The sequence below is a fragment of the Stegostoma tigrinum genome, chromosome 35 (genome assembly GCF_030684315.1).
Source record: "Stegostoma tigrinum isolate sSteTig4 chromosome 35, sSteTig4.hap1, whole genome shotgun sequence".
In the NCBI taxonomy this organism is placed as follows: domain Eukaryota; kingdom Metazoa; phylum Chordata; class Chondrichthyes; order Orectolobiformes; family Stegostomatidae; genus Stegostoma; species Stegostoma tigrinum.
This window is the reverse complement of record NC_081388.1, coordinates 7456309-7461804: the sequence shown is the minus strand read 5'-3', so window position 1 is coordinate 7461804 and position 5496 is coordinate 7456309.

The window sequence follows — 5496 nt, the reverse complement described above, 5'->3', positions numbered from 1 at the left end:
TGTGGCATAATTCAATTGAATATCACTGCAAGTGAGCTATGTGTTGCAAATCATAATAAAGTTTTTCAATTACTTAGAGCAGAGCTTGTTTTAAACTAAGCATCAATATTAACAACTACTTCTTTCAAAATGATGAGCACATTTCTCAGAAAGGGCTTCATGGATTCCCACCAACCAGATTCCTGGAATGGGACATTCTCCATGATCCCAGTGGGGTCCCACTCAGATTGAGAAACCCACTCCAGCCTATGGTGATCACAGAGATGTACGGCACAGAAACAGACCCTTCGGTCCATACCATCTGTGCCAGCCGGATATGCTAAATTAATCCAGTCCCATGTGCCAGCATTTGTCTCCTATCCCTCTAAATCCTTCATAAGCCCATCCAGATGCCTTTCAAATGTTGTAATTGTACCAGATTCCACCACTTCTTGTGGCAGCTCATTCCATACACATACCACCCTTTGCATGAAAAAGTTACCCCTCAGGTCCCTTTCAAATCCTTCCCCTCTCATCTTAAACCAATGCCCTCTGGTTTTGGACTCTCCTACTCTGGGTAAAAGACCTTGGCTATTCATCCTTTCGAAGCCCCTCATGGTTTTCTAAACATCTGTATGGTCACGCCTCAGCCTCTGATGCTCCAAGGAAAATAGCCCCAGCCTATTCAGCCTCTCCCTGTAGCTCAAACCCTCCCAACCCCCGCAACATCCTGTTGTCTTGAAGTGAAAAAGCCAGCAACGTTCCATTCCTCATTAGAGAGAGAGAGAACCTGTGGTGAGCTCCATGTGAGGGTCCTCAGATAAGGTTGAGAAAGCAGGGTGTCATCAGCTGGTACAGGTAATGAACCCACAGTGTTGGTTTCACAGCCAACTGAGCTAATGACAACATTAGCTGGCAAGTCCTCATTAAACTAGCACAAGCAGAGTGACTACGTGTAGTTTATCATAAGTTCTCTTAGAGGCACATAATCCCACTGCAATTTATTGGACCCCAATGCTAGGCCATGTTGCTTGTCAATTAGCATGAGACCATCGGCTTAATGAGATGGGAAGTAGTATGGATCTATATTCCCAACCTTCCGCTCATAAGAAGCTGATGTTTCACCAAGGAAGCTCAACAAATCATGCCACTCTTTCCGGGAATAAAACAGCTCATCTACAAACAACTGGGCTATCAGGTCCGCTAGCTAGATGGATAGAATGTAGAACAGAAGACACAGGAGTACAAGTATCAGCATCTTTCGGGTTATCGTTGACCACAAACTCAACTGTGCCTGCCACGTACACTCAGCAGCCACAAGAGCAGGTCAGAGGCAAGGAACACTGTAGTGAGTACCTCACCTCCTTACTCCCTAAATCCTATCCAGCATTTACAAGGCACAAGTCAGGAGTGTGATGGAATACTCCCCACTTGCCTGGATGGGTGCAGCTCCAACAATATACAAGATGCTTGACACTGTCCAGGACAAAGCAGCCCACTTGATTGGCATGACATCCACAAGCATCCCATCTACCACCAACGGTCAGTAGCAGGAGTGTGTACTAACTACAAGATGCACCACAGATATTCACCAAATTTCCTTAGATAGTGCCTTCCACGCCCATGTTCAGTTACATCTAGAAGCATAAGGCTAGCAGATACATGGCAACACCACCAACTTCAAGTTCCCCTCCAAGCCAGTCACCATCCTGACTTGGAAATATATCACCATTCCTTCACCGTCATTGGGTCAAAATCCTGGAATTCCCTCCCTTAGAATATTGTGAATCAACCCAAAATATGTGGCCTGCATTGATTCAAGAAGGCAACTCGCCCCACTTTCTCAATGGTAACAAAGGGCAGGCAATAAATGCTGGCCCAGCTGGTGATGCTAACATCCCACAAGTGAAAGAAAAGCAAGTAGGCCATTTAGCCCATCAGGCCTGCTCCATATAAGACCAAGTCATCACCATCAGCACTGCCAGGATCTCCAACAACTCCAGAATGTCCAACACATCCAATGTTTCCATATCAACATAGTTCAGATCCTTAAGGGGAGCACGGTAGCTCAGTGGTTAGCACTGGTGCCTCACTGCACTGGGGGTGCAGATGTTGTTCCCGTCTCGGGTGACTGTCTGTGTGGAGCTTACACATTCACCCCTTGTCTGCGTGGGTTTCCTCTGGGCACTCTGGCTTCGTCCCATGATCCAAAGTTGTGCAGGTCAGGGGGGATTGGCCATGCTGAATTGCACTGTGGTGTGTAAGAATGTGCAGGCTAGGTAGATAGGCCATGGTCAATACAGGTCTATGGCAATAAGCTGGGGAAATGGGTCTGGGTGGATTTGCTCTTGGGAGGCTCAATGCAAAGCCAATGAGCCGAAGGGCTTTTTTCAGCACTGTAGGGATTCTAAAACTCAGGTCCCTGGATTTGATGTCCCTGCAAAGTAGTGAAGAGTACTGAATCACATCCATGGATGATGTCTATCCAATAAAGAAGTAAAAGATAAGACCAAACCCAAAGTGCAATTGTGACCATGTGCCTTCACCAAAGAAAACACCACAACCTGCCCACTCAGCTCTATTCCAGGAGCTACCTCATTTTTCAACTTGTCATCTCAGGTGGACATTGAATGGATAGACATTTAGACATTGCATTAAAAGTTCTTTCCAATACACAACAACATTAAGGTCAGTGGCGGTACATCTTCCAAATACACAAAACCATCCATAAGCCTTTCCAGCTTCTGTTTTCCTTCCATTGAACAAGTGACTTCATTTTAAATGCACTTCATTCTATGTTGATTGTTTTGGAAAGGCCTGAGGTCATAAAAGATGTCGTATTAATCCTTGCCTTCACTTTGTATGCTCCTTCTTCAAAACGAACTTTCCACAAAACTCATCTGTAGGAATATTGTAGGAAACCTATACAAACCTAACAGCATCAAGGACTGAGCTCCAGATCAGTGTTTTTTTTATACATCAGTTCATGGGGCATAGGTGTCACGGGTTAAGCCAGCAATTATTGCCCATCCCTAATTATCCAGAGGGAAGCTCGGAGCCAACAACATTGTTGTGAGTCAGAAAGGACTTGGAGGCCAGACTGGGTTAGGATAACTAACTCGTAAACTTCTTTCAAGGGCACTAGTGAATCAGATGGGTTTTTCCAACATGAATACTTGGCCGTCATTAATATTATTAAATAGGAGCAATCTATACAGATCAGAGTTAGCTGGCTGAACGGCTGGTTTGCTGATGTTGTGTGATTCCAACACCATGGATTCAATTCCCACATTGGCAGAGGTTACCATGAAGGATTCTCCTCCTCAACCTCTCTCCTCAGCTGAGGCTGGTGACCCTCCACCACCAGTCATCTCTCGGTCATGAGAGGCCGGCCTTGAGGTCTGGTTAGACATTTTTTTTGTTATATATTCATGGAATGAGGGCATCGTGGCCAGGCCAGCATTTATTGCCCATCCCTAATTGCCCAGAGGGCAGTTAAGAGTCAACCACACTGCTGTGGACCCACAAGTAGGCCGGACCAGGTAAGGATAGCAGTTTCCCTCCCTAAAGGACATGAGTGGGTTTTCTTTCCCCTTTCCAACAGTAATTGATTCATGGTCATCATTAGATTCGTAATTCCAGACTTTTATTGAATCCAAATTTCATGGTGGGATTCGGACATCACTTGAATCTCTGGATTAACAGATCTGTAATGATACTAGTAGGCCATGACATCCCCTATGATGACTTTACCTTATCTATGGAAGTACAGTAGAGGTGGTCTTCACCAGTGCTTTCTTCCCTCAGTTCTATATAATATGACATCAGAACATAAGAACGTAACTCCTTCTTCATATGTTTCCTAAAGATGCCGTTCACTCTTTGTTCCATATTATCATCTAAGCTTTTCATCATCCCTCTTAAACTAATCATTGGTCAGTATTCTATTCAAGCTGATTCCAAATAACCTCAAGTAGTCCTTTGTACCTCTGAGGCTAAAGATTGCAGGTCAAGACACACTCCAGAAATCTGAAAGTACAATCTAAACGTACACTCCTAGTGAAGTACACTGCAAGTGTTACACTATCAGAGGTGTTGCCATACAGATTAGAGTGGAAAATCAAGGCAGGTGTAAAAGATTCCACTCAACAGTTTGAAATGGAGGGGCAATCTCTCTAGCGTCTTTGTCTCAATCAATAGCAAGCCTGTCAGTATCTAGAAGTAGCCATTATGCCATTGCTAGTTACAGGACCTCCCTGTGTGAAAGTTGGCTGCTGCTTTCATCACATGACCACTGAAATAGCTCCATGAGGGCTGGTATCCAAAAACCAAGTCACCCTTTATTTACGCATGCTCGGTACATTACACAGCCAAGTCGCAGCCAGCTCCTGGAGTCAGCAGAACCCCTCACACTCCTGTTTATAACTGTCAGCCAGGGATCCCTGATTGGACCAGATTAACAGCCCCAATCAGGGAACTCATATTCTCTGAGGTCCATCTGGCTGACTTTGTTCTGATTGCCACAACAACATTCCCCAATGTACTTCATCGGCAGTCACATTTGTGTGGGACTTCCCAATATTGCAAATGGTGCAAATTAATGTAAACCTTTCCATTGTGGTAGAGCCAATGAGCTGTACAACACGAAAACAGACCTTTTGCTCCAACTCGTCCACGTTGACCAGTTATCCTAAATTAATCTCTTCCTAGTTGTTAGCATTTGGCCCAGATCCCCCTAAACCCTTCCAATTGTACACAGCCTTTTGGATGCTGTGATCATGTTCTGAGGAAGGGTCCCTGGACCTGAAATGTTAACTGCACTTTCTCTCCACAGATGCTACCAGGCCTGCTGAGTTTCTCCAGCAATTTCTGTTCTTCTTTCCATTTATGACTCCACCCCTCCAACCTGTAGCACCTCAGGCTATGTTCTATAATTTTGGCACCATTGAGATGAAGTTGATGATACTTAATAAAAGTGCTACTAATTGCATTCAAGCCTCATTCCTCTTCTGGCTTTCTTAACATAGATTTTAACCCCATTTAACTTAACCAGCAGTCAGTTCTAGCCTTTTGAGCCTTACAAAATACATTTTCTTTGGAAGATGAATGATATCTCTTCATTATAATCAGCATTATTATTAATACTGGAGCGGTGAGTTATTCATTCTCAAACTGAGACAGCTTTTATTTCCCAGTTCTTCAACAAACCTCTTTGCCCTTGATCGTGTTAAAATGGAAATTGAGTTCGCTTCCAGCCCAGCCAGTGATTCACTCCAGCATTATTCAACCTTTACAGAATTAACACATGATTTATTTTTGAAATATTTCCTTTAAGATTTACGTTTAAAAGTCCTTTCATGATAGAATCACAACATGAATCTCATTATTTAAATGACCAAGAGGATAGATTGTTATCGCAGATGTCTTTCAAGGTAATTATTTAAGCCCTTTTTTTGTAACAGGCTTCAAACAAATGTTTATTTTGGATCATTGCAATTCAGCTAGTTTAGTTTGTCC